The sequence below is a fragment of the Vidua chalybeata genome, chromosome 2, assembly GCF_026979565.1.
Source record: "Vidua chalybeata isolate OUT-0048 chromosome 2, bVidCha1 merged haplotype, whole genome shotgun sequence".
In the NCBI taxonomy this organism is placed as follows: domain Eukaryota; kingdom Metazoa; phylum Chordata; class Aves; order Passeriformes; family Viduidae; genus Vidua; species Vidua chalybeata.
Genome location: NC_071531.1, coordinates 114504772 through 114531821, shown reverse-complemented (window position 1 = coordinate 114531821; position 27050 = coordinate 114504772). Strand labels below are relative to the sequence as shown.

The 27050-nt window shown below is 40.4% G+C and overlaps 1 long non-coding RNA gene across 3 annotated transcripts in view; it reads right to left on the bottom strand.

The window, feature by feature from the left end:
- Positions 1–569: 569 nt before the first annotated feature.
- Positions 570–27050, bottom strand: part of LOC128784712 (uncharacterized) — a 46246-nt gene continuing 19765 nt past the window's right edge. The window contains exons 2-8 of one of the 3 annotated variants that reach the window (XR_008429588.1): positions 11254–11557; positions 11016–11159; positions 10116–10258; positions 9136–9211; positions 7416–7504; positions 5573–5668; positions 570–2718 (exon numbers count right to left, since the gene is read on the bottom strand). This is a non-coding gene — a long non-coding RNA (uncharacterized LOC128784712). The remainder of the gene's footprint in view (positions 2719–5572; positions 5669–7415; positions 7505–9135; positions 9212–10115; positions 10259–11015; positions 11160–11253; positions 11558–27050) is intronic. The other 2 variants (XR_008429587.1, XR_008429589.1) reach the window with 2 other exon arrangements.

The window sequence follows — 27050 nt, the reverse complement described above, 5'->3', positions numbered from 1 at the left end:
TGAGTGGATTTTAGAGATACACATCAGCAAAGGCCTGATATTTACACCTGCTTTTCTCACCTGTGCTGTGCACCACTTTACCTGGAAAACCTGGACTTGGAAAAAGCCACCAGAAAGGCAACAATGAAAGAACACACATCTGAAGAAATGCTCCCAAAGCTGGGAACATAAATATGTTAATATTCCCTTCGTCTAACGTCAGATGTGGTTTCACAGCTTCAATTCTGGATCCCATTTGTTTGTGGAAAAAATGGATGATTTAATTATTCCCAGATTCATATAACTTCTATTACCCCAAGGCAGTGGCAAGCCTGCATTTGAGATTCTTGTCAGCAACTATCAATTATTCTACAATTTATGAGATGCTTTTCTGTAGATACTCTCCAAAACCTAGAAAAGTCCATGGAAAAAAATAAAATCCCACTCAATTTTAAAAGCTCCTCTTGACCAGACTCTTGTCCAGTATATTCTGTAATAAGAAGTAGTAAAAACTCACACTTGCTGAAAAAACAAAAAAAAATCTGCTTGTGAGAGTGGGCAGGCCCTGGCACATAGTCATTATTGTCAGATTAAGATTTTAAAAATATTAATTTTTTATTAACAATTTTTTTTTCAAATCAATGGAAAAGAATTTGTAATGATCTCTCATCCATGGAAGCTGGAAAACCTTAAAGTTATGCTTTAAAGCTATGCTAGGCCAAAGAAGTGATTTAATGAAAACTGAAAGCATGAAAATATGTTCTGTTTTGTCTAAGTGTTACAGATGAATATAAAATATAGAAAACTCATGTCATTATTAAACCAAAATACTTTACTGAGTTTTACTTTGCTGAAAAAAAAAAGCATCTGAGTTTCTTCAATGCACAGCTCTTTCCATCAGAAAGTCTTTTCCAGCAAAGAAAGTCTTGGCTGACCAAAATATTCCTGAGAACCACAAACCTCGGGGAAAATCTGGGATTAGCGCAGCTGGTCAGAGCATGGTGCTAATAACACCAAGGTCATGGGCTCCATCCTCTTATGGCACATCCATGAAAAAGTTGCATTTAATAATCCTTGTGGGTCCTTTCCCATTCAGAATCTTCTGGGAAATCTGTGGAAAATTTATCGAGGAAAAGAGCTTGACTTTTTTAAGTAAAAGTGAATTTTCACAGGAAAACCTGAACACATCGGATGAAGAGCAAAGATTTGTTACATAGGAAATATCACTGAAGTGTTTCACAGAGAGTCTACACTGGGTTCCTGATTTCCCACTGGTTTTGGGGTTGGCATTCTGCAGCAGAAGAAGTTTGCATTCCAGCTGAATCCTTAGAAAACAGTTCCTAGAAAGGGTGACCTAAAGTGCCATGCAGATTTAAAAGAATCACAAGAAAGTCTGGTAGCAAACACCAACAAAATTGGAATAGTGGTGGTCATTGAACAACTGCTGTGGACTTCTGTAATTTTATAATTTGAGGGTTAAATTTGTGTAACAATTAACTTTTCTTCCTGTATTATACTAATTAAGCAGTTGAATCTCACTCTGCCTTAGTGCTGATAGCACAGCTACTGAAGATGATGTACATTGTATTTAACTCAAGTGCATTTTGGATTAAATATTGCTTCCCACATTCAGTTTTTCTGGCCTTAATCCCTTTTAATAGAGGGTATTTCCCAGATATTCCTAAATCCATTGGGATCATTAATGTTTTGAGAACTAATATATTCCTTATATTTTAAACTGAATTTGGCAGTGACTTCTGAACTGTGTGTAAGAGCACTCTGGTCTTATAAAAGCTGAGTGTCTCTAATGAGCTGGATATTCCCTGGTTTTAGTATTTCCAATGAGCCAAATCCTCAATTTACTACAAAAATCTATTAAGGGGCAAATTTATAAATACTGGTGAAGGTGATTTTCACCTTGTTCTACTCACCACAGTTACACAAAATCTGATAAATTCAGAGGTACTTGGGTGAGAGGAGAGTTTGAAGAGTGACTGAATTAAAACCATTTTATACAGGCAATCTATCCATCTATTCTGAGTGCAGGTCTAGTTTTTTTCTGTGCAGTTTTGCACAGTGACAGGTCACCTGCAATTACAAGTTCTCATAAAAACGACCAGGAATCTCAAGGCAATTATCTTGTCACTGGTGCAAAAAAACCCACCCCAAAACACAGCAGTCTTTTTTGGTCAATCTTCATAACAGTGATTTCACTGCTGAAGAAAATGAGAACATAATACCCTTTTTTTTCTCAAGAAACCTTGCTTTTACATAAACCTCCCTGATCGGGAGGAATTGTGTTCTGTGCCACTCCTCACTTGTGCACCCCAAGGGTGATTTCCCACCTTGGCTTTCCCAAGCCTTGTGGAGCTTTCCAACTGTAAATCCAAACCCATCCTGCTCTCTACCAATTTACAGTAAATCTTTGCATAAAGTGACCTTTTCCCAGCAGGCTTGATGACAAACAGGGTGTTATTTACATCCTGGTCATTTTGGGCAGTGTTCCTTTAGACTGAAACCATTTTCCTCTGTAAGTGATGATGTCACTGCATGAAACCACAGTGACATCAATCATTTGCAAGGCAAAGGATGTGGACGGGCCAGAGAATTCCAAATCCTCTCTCAGAAAAAGTGGAGTTTCTTCTCTTTTCTCCTTCAAGAAGTTCTATTGTATGGCAAACACCATCCCAGAGGTGTGGAAACTTGTGCTTCAAACCCAAAGGGTAAAAAAATAAAAGCCTAAAAAGAAAAAGAAAATCACTATCAATTTACAAAATGAGATCTGAAGTTCTCTCATATGATTATGATTTCTGTTGCTGGCAATCATCCTGTGAGTGGTTATTAAAAAGCAGCTCTTTTTTTTTTCCTTTTTTTTTTGGCAGCCTTATTTAGTGCTCTGTTTATGCCCTGATATGACAGTTCATAGAGTACAAGTTAAGGAAATATATTTAAAATGCAGCTGTGGATTTCCTCAGTATTCCACCTTCCAGCAGAGCAGGAATCCAGACCTTTAGCAGATCTAAACAGCAGCAAGTGGCTGCACAAATTTCTGGCTGTCATATACTATCAAGGCCTAAACATTTTCTGGGGGCTCCTTTCTGCATTTTAAAAGAATCCCTGAGCTCAGAACACAGCAACCCACAAAAAGACAAAGGAAAGGGATGCATGAATTGCAAACATTTTCATTTTAATGAAAAAACCCAGGCAAATTCCATCTTCTACCTCAGTTTTCAGTCAATAAACTGATGTTTAAAGGGTGAGCAAGAAGCAGTGAGGATCCATCACACACATGACTTCATGCTTCAAGCCCAGATAAACACCCTGAACTCAGCCTGGGACCATCTGTCAGGGCTCAGGACCCACTGGTGGGTTTGGGTTTTAAGGTAGGGTTTGTGAGAGTGAGCAGAGCAGTGAACACTTCTTCATCAGTGAACTGCTTCTTCATCTGAGGAAGGCAAAAATTCCTGCCATTGTCAAAGAAAACGTGCTGTGAGAGGATATCAGTAAGAAACGTCCAATTTCTTGGCTTCTCTTTTGATGGGTTTGCTTTGGCAGGGGAGGATGGCACTCAAGGAACCTAAATCCCTCTGAATAAAAATGTATTTTTAGAATAAACAGAGCTGGGTGCAACACTTGCCCAGATGGGTTTGCAAGGTTAATACTGCTCCACATATGTTTCGAGTTTCATATTTCCAGACTACAAAGCAGTATGGGAGCATGACTAAGTGGTATCACCCTATTTTACTAATAAAGATTAAACTCCACAGTGATTCCTGACACAAACCTAACAGAAACTCTTTCGTTTAGTTTTTGTTTTTTTTTTTCTTTATGAGAAAGTGTGTGATGATCAAAAGATGCTTCAATATTAGTGAAGAAGGATGAAGGAATGGACCAAGATTTTTACTTTCATTATTATTATTTTCACTCTGGTTTAAACATGCTGATCTGTGTTTTGCCCTGAATAAATAAAACTGTATTGGAGGGCACCCCTCTCTGAGCCTGCATTGGGATCAGCACCTACAATTTAGGACAGGATTTAAGCTGCAGCAGGGTGAGACAACTGCTGATATTTTAGGGGAAGGGAGCTATTCTCAACCTTAAACCCTTCCTACTTTTTCCTAATACTGATTTTGATGAGTATCAGCCACAATGAAGTAGAAAGCAAACCTGTCTTCGGGGTGTTTATTAGTTCCATTCAGCAATTAATAATTTCCATATCTAGATGGAGAATCTTAGCACTGGTGGTTTCTCCCAGCTCCATCTTTGTGGGAAAAGTGGGGGAGACTTGGGCTAGTTCATCTATGAAATTAATGGCAACGCGTCCTATGAAAATAGATTTTCATAAAGAAGTTGTGAGTTGAAACTGATTAATCTCATTTTAGTTGATAAGAATAAAGAGGACTCAGGTTTACTGGCTTAAAGGGAGAGAGTCTAGTGGACTCCCAGTTGTACAACAATACAGAAGTACAACAATAACTAGAGGATATTTAAAATAATACAGACTTTTACACTTTTGAAAGAAGAAAGAACACATGCAATGAGCTGTTCAGGCCACAGTCTAGAGTTTCATTATATCACTGCTGTAGAATCAAACACTATTTAAATAAATTTAATTTTAAATGCAGCAAGCTGATTGCTAATCTTTGCTGAAAAGGGCACTTTGAACGAGATAATATGGATTGCTGTTAAATCTGGAAACATGCAGACATTGTTATTCAGCCTTTGAGTGAGCATGAGTGACTGCCCAGAGGAGTTAATGTACAAAGACCAGGGTCAAAAATGAGAAGTGTCAGCTAAAATGTGAATTTAAGGTATTCTGTGAGCTCCCACACAGCTGACCAGCCCTGGATGTCATCTTGCCTTCTCCTTTTTTTATTTTCCAGCCTGGTGAGTTGATCCATAAGTGAACTCCAAGAAAAAAACACTTCTCAACAGGGCATCATTAATTTATTTTCCCGATGGCTCCTGTTTGGTTCCCACATATGCTCTGTGACATGCTCAGTTACACTGAGCTGAGGCCAGAGTGCTGATATTGCTCTGTGGTTTGGTTATTTGCTTGGTTTTCTCCCATAAACGACCTTTTAAATAAATGTAACACGTTCTGAAGTCACTCTGGTGTTCAGGTACCTGAATGCCACCTGTATCAGCACAAAGAATTCAGTGGCTCAGCATGAAGCCAACACCCTGAGGGTGGATACATATGTTTGAATAACAAAGGAAATAAATGGGTTTAGCATCTTAATGCCAAACACTGGAAGGAATGTTTCAATTGCCTACCACTGAGAAAATCAGAACTACAACTGGCATGTTAAATGTACCTAATGTGCCCAGGCTTCTTATCCAGCACTTGGAGAAATTCAGTGAAAACCTTTCCCATTGTCTCTCCACCTGCAGGACTGACAAAAGAGAACAGCTGAGCACTGGATCCCTTCAGATCTCTGCAAAATACCTCATCAAGGAGAAGCAGCAGCCCCATTGTTGGTGAGAAGGCTGTGGAAACAGTTCCAAGAGCCCAATTTCAGGTGGCATGGCAAGGCTAAATTTACCAAATCAAGCTTTGAGCAGACTTTACCCACATTACACATCAACTGACCTGGGCAACTTGCATACATAACATCCTTTCTCCAGGAACAATCATGTAACCCATAATGAATGGGCCATTCTGTAACTGTAAAAAAGCCTCACTATTCTGCAAAGAAAAAAATAAGAGGATTAAAAAGGTAAAAAAAAAAAAAAAAAAAAGCCCAAGAAAATAACCCTTCTGTGTGGAACTACTTGTCTGGGTGTTGTGATCTGCAGCTTATTCATAGGATTTGCCCTCAGAGGCAAGCCTGCATTACTGGCCAAATATTCACTAAAAGAGTTATTTCAGCCGAAATAAATAATTGTACACATTGGCAGCAAATGAGCTTCAATTAAACCCTTAAAATGCAAAATACTCCAGCAGGTTATACTGAGATACAGATAATAATTTGCATCTCATTCTTGACACATATAATAGCAAATTTCAGTGGCCATGGCAGAGTTCACGGCAAAGACTGCTGCTAGGAGACAGCTCTTCCTTCTTTCCTTCTCCAAGCCTACAAGATTATTTCTTTATCCTTCCTCCCTCCTCAACTGCAATTAGAGAAGCAGGAGCTTCATATCACAGTGGTTGAAGTAAACTACCACTAATCTTTTAATTGAAAGTAAATGATGGAGAGATAGCAAATAAGCAAGGGAAGCTGGAAAACACAGCTTCCCTATGTCCCTGTCACTCCACACTTCATCAGCAAACAGAGAAGTATTAACTGCAGAGTCCCTAATCTGTTCCATTAAGGCAGGATGCTGAACCCCTGAAGAGAGCTTTAAAGCTTGACCCACACCACTGCCAAAAAACTTTCTTCACTGAAAGGGTGGGAGAGGTTGAGAAATGTCTCAGAAAGGCATGGAGTGCTCTGGAGTGAGAGGCAGAACCCAGGCAGGCAGAAAGTCATTTCTCCCTGTCCCTTCCATCCTAAACCAGCTCCAGCCCAAGCCTGGTGGGCATTTTCTCCCTAAAAGCCTCCCAGGAGGTCACTTTGGACCAGCACCAGTGGCAGGGTGCTCTCAGGGGCAGAACCACACTTCAAAGAGAGTTTATTGTGGAAATTACCAGTTTGCTTCCTAGGAGATAGATTTTCTTTCTCCTAAAGTGATTTTTCACGTGTATATACATTTATATATTTATATATATATATACACACTCATGTTTAATTTATATCAAACTGCATTTAAATCATCACTACTTCTATTAAGAAAAAAAAGTGTTATTTGAAGTAATTTTATTTGGGTCACAGTTTAGTACTCCCCAAATTTGATGTCATAATTTAAAATGTTCAATTATACAGCGGGAGGCTGTAGGAGCTATTTTGGTTTTTTGTTTAACATGCACTTTTAAAACTCAAGCCATTTTTTGACTCTCTTGAATTTAGCTGTCTGTATTTCTGATCTCTTAAATTACTTGTATGCTTGTTCTCATTCCTTTTTACATTCACTAATCCCTTAGATTTAATTAAATTTTTGTTTAGTCTCAAACCAGCCAAAGGCAGTAGTTTTTTCTATGCTGTTTGCTTTTGGGAAGCATGACATGTGCCACCAACACAAGAGGTTTAATTCTACGAAATAAAACACCTAAATTGCAAATATTAAACATTTTAAATAACTGCTGAAGCAAATACAGGTGTAAATCATAAAGCCAGAGTAACCACTGTAGTAACTGAGGCTGATCTCCTGTACACCACATATCACAGGACATTCCCAAGTTAATTATTGTCTTTTATAAAATATTAGACTTTGATAGAAAATGCTGGTGGTGAAAAAGCCACCACAACTCATGTGAGGGTAGTCCAGTGATGGATTATCTTGATTGTTAAAAACCACCACTCACTGCTGACTCATTTTTTGCTACATTTTACCTCAGTCTATAATGGAGAATAAAAGTCTTAATTTCTGGAGGTCTAAAACAGCTTGAGGTGAGTCCTTCTCCAGAAACAAGGGGTTCTTCCTGAAAAAAAAAGAGATATAATTTAACAGGATTCTCCATTCCAGCTTGGCAGGAACTGGACCAGGTCCAGCAAACACCCTCCTGATAATCATCCTAAAGCTCCCAGGTGGGATTCCTATTCAAATTTCCCAAAAATACAATTCTGAGATGTTTGACCCTTCCTTTATTTCACTTTCACTCCTTTCTGAAGTCATGGTAGTTAAAATGGTGAGGCAATGTACAAAAACAATAAAGTATTACATTGTTATTGAGCAACTTTGAAATGAATCATGTCTTACATATATGAAGAAACATTTGCCTGAAGTACCTATTTTTTACAAAAATATTAGATTTCTGGTCTGCAAATTCAATATATGTGCTGGTTCTCTGCCACTGCACAAATCTAATTTGGGATGTGATCTGTTTATGTCTAATAAAATCAAGTCTGTAAAAGCAGAGTGGCTCCAGCTTATCTGTTCTCATTATTGCTGAAAGACATTCAGTTCATGGGCTTTGATCTGAACTATTTAAGAGCATGTTACACAGAGAACACTTTCAGTACTAGATCCTGTTAAAACAGAAAAGTATTTCATGTTCCAACCACTATAAATGACAACAGACCAGTTAAGAGTCTTTTGTTTCATTGCTGAAATAAAAACTTATTTTAAAAAAAAAATTGAGCATCACTGTTTCAAAATAACTGAAATTCTTATTGTTAAAACAAGTGCTTTGTTTCACTAGGACATTTAAGAAGGTTACAGGTTGAGGAGTTCAGCTTTAGAGTAAAGCAAAAATGCTCTTTTTGATTTGATTGACAATACAGGGAAAATAATGCTAATTCTTGATTTTAGCTGCCTGGAGGTTTTGTCTTCGACCTCCAGACCTGCTGTTGCATTAATGACAATGGTGGAAACTTTGCAGCTTTTCCACCAGCACGGAGTAGGGGCAGGAGCTGTGAAAAAAGGGCCTCTAGTGGCACTCAGGGCAGGGAAAAAATGGGAATTCAGCAGTGCTCAGCTGTTATTGCCCCCGAATTTAGACACACAATTTAGGTTGTGTACACCTACAAAGCACAGTATTAAGAGGTTTTTGACACAGATTCAGTTAAATAAACCTTTGCTCCTTGCTCCACACCACAATTGTGTAGCATTCAAATACCTGTGAATTTTACCATCCACTCTGGAAAGAGAAAGAACCTAGAGGGGGAATTCAGTATTCAATTTTGTATATGCAAAAGAGAACTTCTGGCACGAATCTTGTTTTGTTCTATTTATACTCTGAACAGGAGTCCAGTGTGTATTTTATTTGTATCGCCCGAGAGTTTGCTGCAGATTTTTTTTTTTATTCTAAGAAATTACCATCAAAATAGGTTATTTTAAAGTAAGTATTTACATGGCTTAATTTTTCAGATTTGCCTTAAAGTCTGAGTAGAGTTTGAGCAAAGGCAGCAGTATCCTCCTGAACATGGCAGCATTATGGAGCAGCAAACCACAGTAATTTGGCTATTTAACTTATTTTAGTGATCAGAGGACTCTGCAGCCTAAAGAGGTAGGACCAAACTGACTGAAACTCATTTTTTTTGACAGCAGACGATTTTTTGCAGTGCCATACAATTATTGTGCCTATTACATAATCCCAAATATTTGTGATACCTGCCCAGCTCCCAGGGGCCACTTGATTCCTGACAGGTGTCCAAAACTCTGTGGGTTTCTTCAAATGCTGTTACACCTTCAACGTATTGAAAATTGGAATAAAATTCAACATATAACAAACGTGACATGTAGATACAGGAGCTATTATGTGCACACACATAATTCCATTCAATTAAATTATTTTCAGCTGTCACTAAATTTTCAGCTCATGTCTCAGGTGAGATATTCACATCTTTTGAGTTCATTCTGCCAAAAAATCCAGAGCAGAATTTTCCCCATTGGTGGAAGGAGAAAGAGCCTTGAAAACAGATTTTTTTTTTTTAAGGTGTGGAACCCCCTAAATTCTCATACATTTGTAAGGGTATTTTCCTACAGATGACCTTGCACGAGGACAGCACCTTTCAGGACTGGGACCTCCAGTCACATAATGGCTAATGCACAAGAAATATGAATACAGTAAAATGTAACAGCTTTGTACCTCATGATTATGTTGGGAATTATTGGTGGCTTTGCTCGAATAAGAAGAAAAAAGAGAAACTATTTTTCTTTAATTTATTTAGTTTCCCGATAGTATGAATTAATTCAAGTAGAATAGTGACGTGATTCAGGAAAACTTACTGATCTGAGCTGCTTTTGTTAATTATTCTACACTCCTGATGTGTGTGTGTGTGAGTTGTATTCTTAAATTTGCCCTGGCCACCTTAAGTGAGGAACACCCAACAGAGCCTGAGAGGAACTCATGCATATTTAATCACAAAAACCACTTCGCAGTCTTTTACTGACACCCAGTGGTCAGACGGAGAGGGTTTGTGAGAAGCAGGAGAAAAGACAAAGCAGCCTGGAGACATCTCAGAGGAGAACATTTATCTCACAGGATAAACAGTTGTTTGATTAACTGGATAAAAGCACACATGGAACTTAAACTGGGACTTGTGAAATCAGCAGGTCAAGCTCTGTGCTTAGTTCCACTTGGGAAATACCTGGTGTACTCAATAGGAACCACATCCAGAGGATGGATCTGGTCCTACAAGAGGATGTGGGGTTTTTCAGGCTGGTTCTTTCTTTTCTTGGCCCACAGCACCAGACATGAACAAGCCCTCCACTGGAAAGGACACCAGAAACCCTGAAAACAAAACAAAGAGACAACTTACAGCATGATTGTTGTTCAGGATTTCTGAGCAAACTTTATTTATGCATTGCAGAACCACATTTCCATTAAAATGAAAGCCTTCTCTGGCCTTTTCCTGCACAGTAAACTGAACTAGCTGATCAGCTAAGGCTCTGTCTTGTGCAAGCACTGCAGCTGTCCTTGATATTAAACAGAGCTGGATGCTAACAGGCAAATCAGACTTTGATTCCCAGCTCAATTCCAAGTCTCTGATAAACAAGCAGCTGAAAAATTCCCTCTGCACGCTGTTCCCTCAGCCATGGCCAGGCACAGGGGGCATTTGCTTTTCCTCTCAGTAGAGGCACCTGGCAGGCAGGACTGGGAACAGGTAAGCAGCCAAATGGGGGAGGAATGGACAGGGAATAAAAACAATCCTTCCTGAAATCCCTGCTGTCTGCATGAAGGTACCACCACACAAAATACTACACCATAATTATGCTTTCTGCACAGTGATGATGGCAGCAGTGAGGTCATGGCTGCCACTCACAGCTCTGCCAGACTGCAAAGACAAAGTTTTTTTTTTGGATGTCATTTCCATGCCAAAACACATCTGCAGTGAAACACTCTGGCAAAAGGATAACTGGGAAAGCCTCCTGGCAGCACAGAAGAGTTGAATAGCAGGTGTGGATAAAGCATGTTGTTGAGGATAGATAAATGATTTTTCAAAAATCAAATGGAAAACCCCCAGAAACAAACTTTTTGTAAAACCTACCTGGAAGTTGGGGACCAGCATCAGATGACCCACTAATGGCAAGTTGGTTGTTTTTAATTTTTATTTTTTAATGAACTGTAGATCAGCAAAAACTGCTTTGTACTTCCCACATGACGTCCTCAGGCTCGGGAACAAACCAATTTTCTTTGGACAGGGAAGTAACAAGAATATTAATTTATAATGCAAATACTGCAAACACTTTGCTCCCTTTCTAATGCATTATATTTCTTAAACTTACCTTTTATTTAAACTTTGTGTGTCTTTCCAGAATAAAGATCACAGAAATCAGCTTTCCTTGAACTCCAAATGGGGACTGCTGAAGGTGCTGAAAACCTACTATTGCATCAGAAATGGAAATACAAGTGCTCCCAATGACATCAAACACTAATTCCTATGGAAAATCGCTGCTGACATGCCTCTTCCTGCCTTTCTTGCCAAAGTACAACATACAGATGAGTGGAAAGGCTGAGAAAATTGGGATTATTCAGCCTGGAGAAGGCTTCAGGGTGACCTCAAGCAGTCTTCCAGTACCTGAAGGTAGCCTACAAAAAAGATAGAAAGGGACTATTCACAAGGGCCTAGAGGGACAGAACAAGGGGGAATGGTTTGAAACTGGAAGTGGGCAGGTCTAGATTAGATAACTGTGAAGAAATTCCTGTCTGTGAGGGTGGGCAGGCCCTGGCACAGGGTGCCCAGAGAAGCTGTGGCTGCCCCTGGATCCCTGGCAGTGTCCAAGGCCAGGCTGGGTGGTGCTTGGAGCAGCCTGGGATAGTAGAAGGTGTCCCTGCCCATGGCATGGATTGAATGGAGATGAGCTTTTACCTCCCTTCCAGCCCAAACCATGCTGTGACACTATGAGTCTATGAAAAGAATGACCAATGAACTGATAGAAAATTTGATTTCCCACTTACACTTTTTCTTCAGCACTTGATGTATTTTAGGACTCAGGATCTCTGTTACAGTTTCACAGGCTTGCAAGAAATCAGACACGACATTTTACAGCAAACTTTCCTCCAAAGGTATTAATGAACTTATTCAACCCATCATTTTTTCTTCTTTTGCTCCTGCTCATCTTACTATCAGCAATATTAAATGTTTTTTCTTGTGTTTCTTAAAAATTCAGGTTTTCCAACTCAATTTCAGAGCACAGAGAAACCCTTTTCCCACCCCTGAAACAAAGCCCTTCTTACTTCAGCCTTGCTCACTTGCTTGTCCTGCCCTTTCTAAAAGACTAAAGAAGTAACTGAGTGATGCAGTTTGGCTGCTGTTCAGCTGAACTCAGGGACACAGAGAGAGAGTGCAAGTGTTCCCAAATGAAAGGAAGAGAAAGTACTTCTAGATTATACAAATAATCATCATTAGTTGTTTCCTGTCAGCTGCTGGATCCAAAGGCTTCTTTCCTCAGGAAGATGAATGAAATTGTGGAAGAATGAGGCACTCTGACAGTTCTAACAAGCCAAATTTAATCTAAAATGATTTTGTTCTCATCTTCAAGAAAATGAGGCCCATAAGAGAGGTGCTGCTGTCCTACAGAATATCACATCCTAACTCCTCCCTATTTCTGTCTGGAGATAAATCTTCATCTGCAGTCTCAGAGCCATGGCTGAGAGTCTGAGTTGGAACTACAACTTTCCTCACCTGCTTGTGAGGTTTGCACCCACAACCACAGCACACCCTAAAAGCTGTAGATGTGCAAAGTCACTAAAGGAGAATTCCATACAAAGCCATGCGCTGTAAGAGAAAGCACAGACCCATTTTGGCAAGCCAAATGTTCTGGTTTGCTAAGTAGGCTACATTAAAAAAGATTATTTTGCATATTTACAGAGAGCAAGCAGATATAAGCTAATAAGCCCCAAATTCTGAAGAAAAGCAAGACTGACCACACCAATTTGGAACGTTGTGTTTCTCTCATGAGTCTGTAACCATCTGACCTTTATGAATGCTGGGGCAGCACAACCTTAGCAAGTCCATGGAGCTCTGCCAGTTCCTAACAGATCTGGCCCTTATATTACATTTATTTTCTCACAACCACTGCAAAATTCAAGAACTACTCCATGCAATTTGGTAAGTGGGGAGGAGGAAAAAAAAAAATCAGCATTCAAATGGTCAGAGCATCAAGTCACAGTGTGAGCTTTCCAGAGGGAAATCCTACAAGACATGTGCTGGCTAAATCTTGGCTCTATATGAGGTCACAGTGAGGTCACACCAGAATGACTTGTGACAGAATTTTTAGTCCAATCATACTTAAGGAATGCTTATAGGTTCTTGTGAATATTCCTGTGAAAATTCCTGTGAATTCCAGCCTGGTTTTTTAGCCAGTGAGATGAAGTGTTTAAATTTACCTCATCCTAGGGATATAGGACAGTAACATGTTTAATGTTTGCCTCACACTACACACAGCTGAGTAGCAGGATAATGCTCCCAAGTGTCTGCTTTGCTTTTCCCATTTAGACTGAATTTGAGGATGCTTGGAGGGAAACCTGCCCCTCTGCCATGTTCCTGTTTTGGACAGGAGCAGGAGAGCACCAAGAAAAGTGATGGGGTGCTGCAGGAAACAAGGTTTGTGACTGGATAGCTTGGCTCCCTCTCACTTTACTGGTGCCTCTCTCTCACACAAACCAGGCTCCATTCCAGTCCCATTCTGTGTTCCACTGCAAACTGTGCTGCAAACCAGGCTTCCAAATCCCAGTGTAGGTTTTATAAATCATGATAAGGCCGTGGAGTTAATTTTTATTTACATAACATTTCAGGCTATCTACATAAACATTTGTAAGCTGTGTGGAAGAACACACTCTTCGGCTGCCCAGCAGATGAAATGCTGCAAAAAAATGTTTGGCCAAAGGATGCCAAAGTCAGTGCAATAATCAGTGAGCTTGGTAGTTTGTTTCTGAGGGCTTTTATTATTCCAGTGTAGATAATGCACTGGAATGTATTATCTACACTGGAATAAGTAGGTGTTAGATATACTTTAGCTGCCACTCCTGAACTTTCAAAAAGCAGTGAATTCCTGACTCCATTTTAATTCAGCAACTTGAAATTCAATTTTGCTGATGGAAGGAGACGTTCCCTTGCATAGGGAGCACTTGAGACATAATCCTTGCTGTGTTAGCCTTTATCACAGAATCTGGGATAACTGCTGCTCACAGTCTACAGGTCTGAAAATCTCAGCATTCTCTTCTAAGTAAGAAGAACAGTAGAGCAAAAAGTGATTCCTAGGAGAAAAGCCAGGTTACAAACTATAGGTGCTCAGGGAGTCACCAAGCAAATCCTGCTAGGAGTTATAGGAATATTTAAATCTTGGGAAATCCACTAAGTTTAACAGAGACACATGGGTCTTAGCATTTGGAAAAACCTGGGAATATTTCTTCCCCCCTGGTTGAAGGCCAGTTACCAGTGGAATTCCGGCAGGATTTTGTCCTGGGATCTATAGTTTCATAGAATCATCAAGGCTGGAAAACTCACCACAACTCAAAATATGTGGGTCTTCTATAACAGTGACTGAAATACTTCCAAACTCCCAAAGTGAACTCACAAAGTCTCCAAGTATTCAGATATTTTAGCACAAATTACAGGCAAGTCTGCCAAAAACCTAAGTAATTATTTATGTGTGTAAATGCTGTATATGTGTGTAGGCAGCATTTGCAGAGCTAGAATTTAATCAGTTATCAATGTTTTCCTTCCAACTGCAAAACTCTACGTTTTTCAAAGGGATTGATTAATCACTGCTGTGGGAGGAAAGATGGAGAGATGATCAGACATTTCCTGCATTTGACTGAACAAAATGAAATAGTGTGACTCTCTTCATATGAAACAAACATGGCAGGTCTCTGCAGAAAACATGTCTTACATGAAAGCATTCATTCAGTGTGCTGGCCAATAGGTTCTTCTCATTAATAAAGGGAAAAAAAGCCATTTCCTCCCCCACACATAATTTCAATACACCAAAGAGAAGTCAGATTTGGGCTTGGAGGACTCTTTTATCTGCTGAGAGATCAATAACAATAATTAGAGGCTTGAAGGTACTGCAGGGTTTTTAGTAGCACAACTGAAACAAATGTTTCACAGCAACAGAAGAATCACAGATGGCCTGGAATGAAACAGAAATTCTGCAGGATTTAGAATGCAGCAGATGATCACAGAACTTTCACTGCTGACATTATCATTAAATAACTCTGATAAAACAGATTTCCAAAACCTGCTCAAAACAGTGCCCATGGTAAAGGATGTAATCCAGTGAACCATTATCAGCTTTTTTTTCCACCACCTGTTAGAGGGCCAGTGCACCATGAAGATAAACAACCAGAAAACTCAGAGATTGTTACACCCAGAAAGGAACTGGTGCTGTGACAAGGAGGTCAAATTTTAGGAGAAAGGCAGAAAGTCTGGCCCAATAAATGAGGATGGCAGTGAGGTACATCAGCCCTGCCAAGTTTCTGTGAGCAGAAGTGATTTAGGACAAAACTTTACCCTGATCTCTAAGAAATTACTGCACTTAAGGACAGTCTGTGTTCATGTATGGAAGAATCTTCTTGTCGACCCGATTTCAGGCAAGAATGAAAGGTCTTAAGGGTCTTAAACAGAGATCTGAGAAAATTCTGATTTCCTACAAGCTGAGGAAAAGAGGACAAGGGAAGAGTTTACTAATACCACTTCTGAGGCAAGCGCTCCCTAACTTTCCTTTTATGAGACAAAAATGTGGGAGGAAACCCTAAATGGGACCATTACTTTCTACTACTCACTAAATTTTTGTCCAAAAGTCAAAAGAAAGCCATAGACCTTGAGGACAGAACTTTCTGCCTTCCCTATTTCTGTTATTTAAAATACACAATACATAAATCTTAAAAAAAATTACTCCTTATTACCTACTTGATTATTTCTTAAATCTCTTTGTGTATTTTTAGTCACTTGGGGGTTTTTATTATTACATTATGAAGCAGAGCACAGGGTTTTCTGCTTAACAGTTTGCAGTAGTTAACCCTCATTACACTAGGAAAAAATACACATAAACACAGTTCAGATGCCTAGATGTATTTTTTTTCTTAATAACAATATTTTTTCCATTTTACATTGTCTTAATGCAAGACTATGCTTTATTGAGAAACTAAGAAATGTATCAGGTGTCGCATAAATCTGAAGTGAGAGTCAACAAAACAGAAGACTTAAAACAAGGTTGCAGTTAATTTAAGATTGCTGTTCATTGCCAATTTTCCCCATTTAGTGTGCTTTCTCTTCCAAATGTTCCTTGTTTTTTTTCATTCCCTCTAGAGTAATTTCTGTGTTCATCTTTGCCAGAACACTCGAAATTCTGTCTACAGGCCAATATTTTTTGTTCTTCTGAGTCTCTACTTCGTTGCTTTGAGGCTTCTCTCATTCTTTTTGGCTATATTAGTGCTAATTTAAGAGTTGCACACCCTCTCTGGACAATCTGTTCAGGGCTCAGGCAGTGCCCAGGGAAGAAATTCTGCCTCCTGTGCTGAGGAAATTCCTGGGAATCAGTTCCTGCCTGTTCCTCTGGTGCCACTGTTGGTGCTCTCTTGAGAGAAACTTGAACTTCTAAGTGATTTCTATGTAGATATTTTGGTTTAGTATTAATTATACTTTGATTTATTTAATAGCAACTGCCACTGCAGCAAGGTTTGTGTTAGCTGTAAATCATATTCAGTCAGGGACTGGGCATCACCCTGCTAGACAAAAACCCAGCTCCTGGTCAGCCATATGGCAGAGCTTCCATACAAAAATCCTCCAGACCCCACAGAAATTGCCAAGTACAGAGCACCTGCAGCTTGAGTCGGGGGGGCTGACATAAAGGACAGGTCCCATCATAATATTTTCAGTGAATTTATTGTTTCTTGCTGAAATTTCATCCAATTTATGCCACATCTCCATTTTCAGGCTCAGGCACAACAGCTCTGAAGCACACAGCTATGAACATGACCACATGCACAAACACATAGAAGCATGGAAAGCCAGTCCTTTCCCATCACTCAAAGACTCTATGCACTATTTTTGTACTGATTTTTTTTCTGCAACATTTTCCATACCTTCTGCCCCAAATCACCAGTGTTTCTTTAAAAGGGACAAATCAACCCCAGTCCCCTGCATCTTACTCTGACGGGGAGAGGGACTCCAGTCTCAGGCCCAGAGCAGGCACCACACCAGCACTCACTGCAGGAGCAGGATAAAGGTTTCCACTATGATCACAATAAAAATCTAGGGCTCAAAGAATCCTATCAAGGTCACTCAATCCAAACAAAACACCCAGTTGTGAAAATCCTGCTCACACACGGCCTGAAACACCCCTTGGATGCACTAAGACCCAAAAGACTGGACTTAACTGCAGGTACTAAAATTTACACGTTGGATTTTATTAACAACTTACAAGAAATAACATGAAAATAAAACCGGATTGTACAAGACCTTGCTCATAGCAAAGTATAAAAGAAAGAAGCCTCAACTTCACACAGGTGTTACTGACTGCAGTAGAAGTGCAGCTCCAGTTCTTATCATCTGTTATAAACATTTCAGTTGTTTCCAAACATTGCATAACGAGGGCTGTTAATGTAACATTTTCCAAGGGAAAAAGGTTCATAAGTAGTTTTCAGGAACCTCAGTTAAAGCTGCCCATGTCCATGATCCCAGCAATATCTGAAGAGCCAACAAAAGGTTGCATTTCAGGAAAGGTACACATGTTCTCCAGAGTACTGAAACACTTCCAGCACGCTGGAAATGCCCATGACAGGTAAGAGATTTCAACCCATTTGTTGAAAGCCTTTGGAAAAGACAGAGAATAGAGCTGTTAAAGGAAAGTGAGCGCTCTTTCACACCCCTTTCAGCACTGTGCCTTGGACAATGCAGCTATTTAGGAAAACAGGCTTGTATTTTCTTGTCCAGTGCTTGTTCCATTTGATCAATAGTGGATCAGGTGCAGCAAACATCTCATTTTACACCTGTGTTGCACAGAAACTTTGGCCTTGGAACACCTGTTAAGGCTGTTTCAAGATCTTTCCCCTGGACACCAACTCTCTCAGCTGCTAGTAATTAGAAGAAACAAAGCAGAACTACCACATGGACACGGTCCCTGGGAGGGGGGAGTGCCAAAGAAAGCAGCACAAGTTTTACAAGGATGCATGTCATATTTTTTCCCTTGGCAGCAACAACCTCAGGACACCAGGCTGGATGCCAAGTGCTCCAAGTGTCAAGCAAACAGGATTTGCTACAGGTTCTTCTAAGCTTTGATCATCTATTTCTGTAAAATAACCGAGTTTGTAAATATGGTCACAGAGAAATTCTGTGGGAAAAGTAGTTACAGATTTTGATCAAGTGGGAGATGCTGGTTTTCAAAGTTTTTGAAATCACAGACTTGCGTTAGCAATTATTTATTTACCATTGCCCTCGTAAGCTGTGTCATCTAGCTGGCCTTTATTTGTTCCTGTAAAATACTTCAGAGGGCATTTTTAGATTATGAAATTAATGCATCTGTAGAGGATTATCTATTTCAGTAATGTCATCTGTGTGCAACCACAAGATTTACTGACTTAGAGCACATTTTCTCTGGCAACATTTGGCCTTTCCTGCTAAGACTCAATCCAGTTAGAATTGATTTCAAAGGAAAAAATATGATCATAACAGGAAAAGAGCCAATTAGTTATAAACCCACTACAGATAAAGGTTGAAAATTCATGATGAGATAAGGAATTCTGTTCCTTAACAAATAAGGATGGCAAAACTATATAGAATGCATATATTAATAGAGGATGGAGGTGTATTTAAATCCTTTTCTGTCTGATGAGTGAAGGAAGTGATGGGAGTGGTATCATTGCCTCTAGCACCTGGGAAAATGTGATTTTCTGAAAGGCCCACTACTGTCAAGAAGCTGGGATTAATCTCACAGGACATGGTGTTGTGATTTTTTGGTACCAGTTTTTAAGGTCCTGTTCACATCTGTAAAGATTTTAAGAACTCCTTGTTTTGGCTACTGTCACAGAGGGGGAATAGAGAGCAGAAAAAAATCCCTAAAGGCAACTTGACTTAACAAGGGGAAGTTCAACTACTGCATGGAGAAGGGCTCAAAATTTGATAACCTTATCACTTGTGCAGCAAATGCTACCACATCCACAGTCACACTGAATGCCATTCTAAAACAAGCTCAGGGAAAAGATGAAAGAGCTGACACATCCCCAAAGATTTAGCAGGTCCAGAGACAGAAACCAGCCTTCTACATGAGAATAATATAAACAAAGCAGGTTATTTGTTTAATGGATCTCTGATGGAAGGCAAAAATTCCACCTGACTGGCACTACATTAAAATGAATTTAATAATCCTAAAGGAGGAGGTAGATGCTTTGGGAAAGAGAAAATCCATAATGGTACTTTTAGAAGGGTACTTAGTCTCTCTTTCCTAAGCAAAAAGACTCTGCTTAATTTTTTTTAAGCACATGAAAAAAGAAAAAGTTGTCCAGTATAGAATGGGAACTATGAATAATTCCAGGTTATGGAAAGAAAGGACACAGGAGAAAAGATAGATAAAAAATTTCACTTCTGTATAGTCTGAGGTTTCAGTTTAATGTTAAAATTGTTTGGGGTTTTTTACCTGAAAGTCAAGTTGTGCTTTGTCTGATCTCCACTTCTCAACAAGTAGGAAAGTATTTTATGAAAACTCCATCCTAAATATTTTGAGGCAGAGTTCACATTATGAATTTTAGGGTCAAATTACCTTGTCTTTACCAGTTGCTTTGCTTTTGTTATCTGAAAAAAAATTACAGATCCAGTCAGATTACTCACAACAGTTTCAAATGAGAGGACTGTGGGAAATGTCCCCATTTCTTGTGTTTTTTTATTACCAGAAGCCACACAACCATGGTCATATAGGTAGAGACAGTGTAGGAAAGGACAGAGGAGAGATCTTAATGATGGACCTGACTTTCTGTGTCTTGTGGGTCAAGAGGTACAGGAGGCTCAGGCTCTACCAAAAGAATTGAGAAAAGGGGTGACTTCCACAGCTTTCCTCAAAAATGCAGCAATTCTGTGCATTTCACAGACACAATAAAAGCAGAAAGGCAAAGACCTACACTGCTGGCTGGCTCAGCTGAGTGCTGCTCCTTTCCACCTCTTTCCCCCTCTCCTATCTCATCCTAGAAATTGTTTTTGCTCTCTGCTTTCTCCTGGCTGGTGGCCAGCATGAAGGCCCCACATCTGGGGCAATGTCTCACATTGCCTCGCTTGCTCTCCTCAGCAAAACACAAACACTGAGACCAACAAGGCTGGGGACCACCCTGCCTGACATCTTCTCCTGCAAGTGTTTATTTCTTGGTTTTCTTTTTGCTGTAGTGCAATCCTGAATTGAGAAGCTTCTGCCTTCACGAGAGACGCTCAAAGTCCAGAAACCTCCACTGGTTCACTGAACCAAAGCCACTCCACAGTCACTTGGAGTTTTAAAAGCAGTTTATTACATTTATAATAAATCTTTGTTATTACTGCAGATTAGGTCTCATTGCACAAAGATAATAAATAAAAACATCTGAGGAGCAGATGATTCCCTTCAGCCCTGGTATATAAGGCAAGGACTCAATACTGGCAATTGCACAGACCTCAACTTTGTCCTTCTCTACTTGGCTGCAGAGACTTCTGAAAATCATAAAGAAATTAAAAACCTGCCAAAGTGAGTTCAGAACCTCACATGTTCTACACCAGATTTATTGTCCCAGCACAAGCCTGCTCTGGATTCCAGCTCTGGGGACAACAAGAAGGCCCCTAATGACCTGGATAATGGATATGAGAAGGGACCAGGGAGGTTAGAAATAATCTTTCCCTCAGCCAACTGCACAGCCAGCCCTCCCTTGGGACTCTGCAGGTGTTTGACTGAGCCCTTAGATTTGGAAGGATTGCTTGGTTTGTTTGTTTCCTTCTAAAACTGCAAAAACTTTAACACTTACCAGCAATTTTGGAAGATGGTTTTGTCAACCATTTGAGGTCATAGCTCTTAATTTCTGTGCAATAACTGGGCTCTCTGAAATAAACTTCACAACAAAATCCAAACAAGCATTTGTTCTATGTTTCTTCAATCACTGTATCCTACAGTCCTGCTTCTATTATTTAGTGGTGTTCACAGTAAATTGAACAAATTACTAATGGAGTTGTTTTATGGAGTTTACAGTTGGACTCAATGATCTTAGAGGTCTTTTCCAACCTAAATGATTTTATGATTTCTATCTCACATAGCATTTTCTCTTAAACACAGTAACATTCTGAGCCAGGAACCAGGCCCCACTGATGACTGGGTGATGTCTTACAAGTTGAGTACGATATCAGAATTAAATTATGTTGTTTTATTACTCTCTTTTAATAAAACCAGCTAGATTTCTTGCCTGAGGAAAATGGAAGGAACACACAAACTTTTACCTAGCTCTTAACAGTTGTCTTTTCAGTCTGGCTCTAATGGTTAAGGCCTGAGTGGTAAGGCAGAATTTACCCCTTGTCCTATCCCAAAAATTCCCTCTCAGCTCTCTTGTAGGCTCCTTTCAGGTATTGGAAAATCCTGTAAGATTTCTCCAGGGTGGATAATCCCAACTCTCTCAGCCTGTCTTCGCAGAAGACATCTTCTTTCAGAGAGTTTCTGTGCTTCTGTTCAGAATAATGGTTTCAATTTATACTTCAATTGTTTCAATAATTTACCAAGGGAAAGAGAAAGCAAGAAAAAGACAGATCCTCTGGAAATGCACAACAGATGCACCGGTGCATGTTGGGACTGAGGCAGAACAGACTGGGAGCTGTCATCACCCCTCGGAGCCACATTCCTTCTCCAGCTCATGTGGTCCACACCTGGGACACGCTTGGGAGGCTCCCAGGTTCAAAGCAAATGCTTCTACCTTTGTTCCTGCCTGCAAGTCTTTTTGATTTCAGCATTCTCCCTCCTTGTCATCACCGTGCTCTTTCACTAGGAGTGTCTCTGACCAAATACCAAGACACGTTGAGGGTTTTTTTTGGTTTCTTATTTATTTGTTCGTGTTTTAGTATATAGGAAATAACTGGAGGTGTTTTGTTTGTGGGTTTTTTGTTTGTGAAGTTGGATTTTTTTTTTTCCTAGTCAAAAGAAATATTGGGAGCTAGAGCTAAAAGTTAGATAAAAGTCACATTAGAGAAAGTTCAGTAGGTGAAAGTTTAAGGACTCTTGGCAATCTCTGGGCATTTGTTACATTGCAGGATGACATTGCAAATTTTTCTTTAAGATGATGTGAAAATAGTAACAAATAATTGCACCAAAAATGTGTGGCATGAACTGCAAATAGATTTTATATCTTTACCGTTAAATTCCTAATCCAAGTGTGAGTAAGGACAAAACTGAGTCAAACATGATTCAGTTATCCTTGAATTTTATTATTTTATTAAATATTTCTGGATATGACTAAACTCCCATCAAGCATGACACTGATGCAACACTAAAACTAATAAAGGACTTTGCCCATTTTATCCTGATTAGTCTCTATATACTTTTCTCACTAATGCACCATCAGAGCTGCAGAACTTCTCACGAGCTGCTGAATCACCAGCAGCTGAAATATCTCCCACAGGCTGCTCTTGAGCAGCATAAATCTGTTTTTCCTGTCTGGATAAGACAAATTATGCAAAAATCTGAGATATGTCCTCGCATTAGGAGGACTTTGAAGTGACAACACAAATACTGAACAGTAACTAAACCATCAAGAGATGGGGTTAAAAAAAGACTGAGGAAAGTCTGGTCCTGGCAGTGCTGGTCTGAAGTGTACCCATCCAAAAAGTGCTCCTATTTGGGGTGGACAAAGTGTACTGCAAGATTTGTTTATATTTGAGGCAAACATGTCCTGGACCGCATGGAAAGCTGCAAGGCTGACGTACAGAGATTATCCCCGCTGATAAAAGCAGCACTCAGGAACATCACTAATTATCCAAAGGAACAGAAAGGAGGATCAGCACAGCTGAAGGGGGAAATTCCAGCTGGAAAACTTGGCAGTGCTTTGCTTTTACTTTTACTGTACTACGACCTAGTGGTGCTACAAATAAATGTCAGTTTTTGCTTTTTGGTCAAAAACAGGAAAAAAATGGTTTGGAAAATGCTTCTGATTGCTAAGGAGGTATCTAGACTTCAGATGAAATGTGCAATTAGCTTTAAAATAAAAACAATAAAATAATGTAACCCAAGGATTCAAATGAATGTTGTCCACTATCAATAAAAAAGTTAAAAAAAAAAGTAGAAAAGAAAAAGGAAATAAGTTGAGATATCTACAATTAAGGCGCACTTTAAACCTATGATTAACATTATTGAAATTCAGTATCTTTCAAGTGTCATGGGAAAAGTTAAAAATTGAATGACAGGAGAGGGAAAAAGGAAGAGAAAAGCCAAACAAAACTCATAATGGGAAGAAAGGGAAAACAAAAATTATGAAGTGAATAGAAGCAGTAAAGAAAACCCTGTCTGCTCCTTTTGGCCAGCACAGGGTGTGGGGTGTTCCAATGGGAACACTAAACTGGAGAATACCATTCCTAAACCTCAACAATCCCTCCACAGCACTTTAAAATATTGCCCTGGAGCTCAGGGAAGGGAAAAATGCGAATTAATCCGTAATTGACAACAGTGATGCTGTTTGTGTAAAACAGAGGGTCAGACTATAACCCACAAGGTCACTTTTTTAATAGACTACATCACTGCTTTTAATGTAATATAAATTAATATTGCAGCAGGCATCACAGGCATGATGGGCTGCTCTATTTACACCCTGTTGCTGATTAACAGTGACCACTGAAGCAAGACCAAAGGATGAAAAGCTCCTGCAGTCCTTCTGCTACAACCAAGACCAAGAGCCAAGGTAGGAATGCCACAGGAGGACTGCTCAAGTTAAACAGGACTGGGGTCAAGTGCCTACAGTACACTGGATTTTTCACCTGGTGCCTGAGAGAACATGGGACTGGTGTAGCCTAAAGCAACTGTGAGTGCTGCTAATGCCAGCAGATATCAGGCAGCTGAATTCCTAACATGAACACCAGGAAAAATGTCCTACAACATCACAGACTTCTGCTCATGGGCCTCAACAGGATCCACACTGACTTTCATGCTCTATCTCAGTCCAGCAATGGGCAAATGCTCAGGGTCCCAGGTTGTTAAAAGCTTGAACCGGGCTAAATTAGGCAGATTTTCAGCCTTTGCAATGTATGAGAGGACACAAAATAATCAATGATGCACCTCTGCCTGATTCTGCCCAGCCACCCACATCACACCATTAGAATCCAAGACTCAGGTCAGCTTTGCCTCTCTTCGTTGTAAACAATTTTTACACCTGACCAAATGAAAAGAGGTGCTGTACTCTAAAAAGGTGGAACTCAGTTCAAGCATAAACACACACATCTGGCATCTAAATTTCCATTTCTAGTACCTGACTGCCAAAATGACTGTATTTGAACACCCAGTGTTCAACTTTGCCCTCAGAGTGTTTCTCTCTGCTTACACAATAAAGTGGCCAAGAAATCTGTTCTTGATTTTTGTCTCTGTCCAGACCACATTTGAAACACATTCCCTCTACCTAGGTAGATGCTGTTAAACAAAAATACAAGAGAAGACAATGCATTCTCTACAGCTGCCTATCTGATGAGAAAACCATCCAAAAATTACAAAGATGCTACATATTTATGTTCACATGAGCAGGAAGGAGATTTAGAGCTTATCTTTGAATTTTGTAGCACTAAATTGCACTAGTAGCAAGCTTTGATTGCAACCAGACAGTGGTGTGGATGATTCACATCCCTTTTCTAAATCTGCATACCCCATTCCTTGTTCCCCAGGATAGGTAAACCCCTCACTTTATACACTTTATTACTGTATCTTACTTGCTAAATTCAGTAATAATCAACCTGTGCAGCATTTATTCCAAAGTTAGTAATCAGGTTCATAGCAGTTTGAGTTTTGCCACAGAAGTGTTCCTTGAATGTCTTTATTATGAAAAAGGAGAAGGGCAGTGCTTTGGATTAAAGGAGCCAGATCTTCAGCTGTGGAAGGATAATTTTGTTTCACTCCAGTGGGACAATGCTGTTTGAAAGCCAATTCCCCTGACCTAGAGAATCTTCCCTGATTTCATCTCTCCAGTTGGACTTTTCCAGCTTGTAATTAAGTATTCACTGGGTACCAGGGAAACAAAGAATAAAGAAAAAGGGGAAAAATAAGCCCTTTGTAGAGGTTCCAGTCCTCTGGTCCAAGGAATATTTAATTATTTCAGCAAAGTGGAAATGCTTTTCTGGAGAGGCTGAGAGAGTTCTCCCATGGTGGTTATGGAGAGAAGAGAGAAAAAAAAAGAGAAAATGCACCTAGGAAACCCAAGGGATCTCTATGGGGGAAAGAGGTGCCTGCTTAACTCTTTCAAACAACATAAATAGTTATACTCATCACATGAATTTACAAGGAAAAGTGTAGTTCAACAGAAAAATAATTTTCTTTATCTACATGTTTACTATTCGTTTAAAATTGTTGGCTTATCCTATCATTCAGGTAGTTTATCCAGGAAGGAAAGCAATGTGAAATTCATCAGATTTAAGGTGCCTGCTCCTGTGATGAATATGGGATGTTTGCTGTGATGGTTTGTGCTAAATTATGCTGCACAAAGCTACAAAAACCCGAGGGGGAGGTACCCTAAAAAGAAGGTGGTATTTGTGACACAGGGATATTTTAAAGCAGCAGTGCATGAGCCATGTTGCACACACTGTGTACCCCTCCCAGGAACAGGGGCTGGCTCCAGCTGCCAGCTCAGAGGCACAGGGAGGCTTTGCTGGGAGCAGATGCCCGGGGCATCCTGCAGCAGCCGCTGCTCGTGGCTCATGTGCAGAACACCTTCCCTGCTCCATGTGCAGAACACATTCCCTGGTTCCTGGTTCCATGTGCAGAACACCTTCCCTGGTTCTATGTACAGAACACCTTCCCTGGTTCCATGTGCAGAACACATTCCCTGGTTCCATGTGCAGAACACCTTCCCTGCTCCATGCAGAACACCTTCCCTGGTTCCATGTACAGAACCCCTTCCCTGCTCCATGCAGAACACCTTCCCTGGTTCCATGTACAGAACCCCTTCCCTGCTCCATGCAGAACACCTTCCCTGGTTCCATGTGCAGAACACCTTCCCTGCTCCATGCAGAACACTTTCCCTGGTTCCATGTGCAGAATCCCTTCCCTGCTCCATGTGCAGAACACCTTCCCTGGCTCCATGTGCAGAACACCTTCCCTGCTCCATGCAGAACACCTTCCCTGGCTCCATGTGCAGAACACCTTCCCTGGTTCCATGTGCAGAACCCCTTCCCTGCTCCATGTGCAGAATCCCTTCCCTGGTTCCATGTACAAAACACCTTCCCTGGTTCCATGTACAAAACACCTTCCCTGCTCCATGTGCAGAACACCTTCCTGCTCCATGCAGAACCCCTTCCCTGCTCCATGTGCAGAACCCCTTCGCTGGCTCCATGTGCAGAACCCCTTCCCTGGTTCTATGTACAGAACAACTTCCCTGGTTCCATGTGCAGAACACCTTCCCTGCTCCATGTACCGAACACCTTCCCTGCTCCATGTGCAGAACCCCTTCCCTGGCTCCATGTGCAGAACCCCTTCCCTGGCTCCATGTGCAGAACACCTTCCCTGGCTCCATGTGCAGAACCCCTTCCCTGGTTCTATGTACAGAACACCTTCCTGCTCCATGCAGAACACCTTCCCTGGCTCCATGTGCAGAACACATTCCCTGGTTCCATGTGCAGAACACCTTCCCTGCTCCATGCAGAACACCTTCCCTGGTTCCATGTGCAGAACCCCTTCCCTGGTTCCATGTACAGAACACCTTCCCTGCTCCATGTGCAGAACACCTTCCTGTGCCTTCCCGGCGCTGGGCTCTCTCACTTCCAAGAACCCGGGGGCCTCTTCAAACAAGGCTGAAAGGAGAGAGGCTTTCGAGTCAGCTGGCAGCATCTCTGCATTTTTGAGCGAGCCTGGATACAGAGAAGGAGAGCTCGGTTTGTGCTGTGTGCCTGACCCCTCTC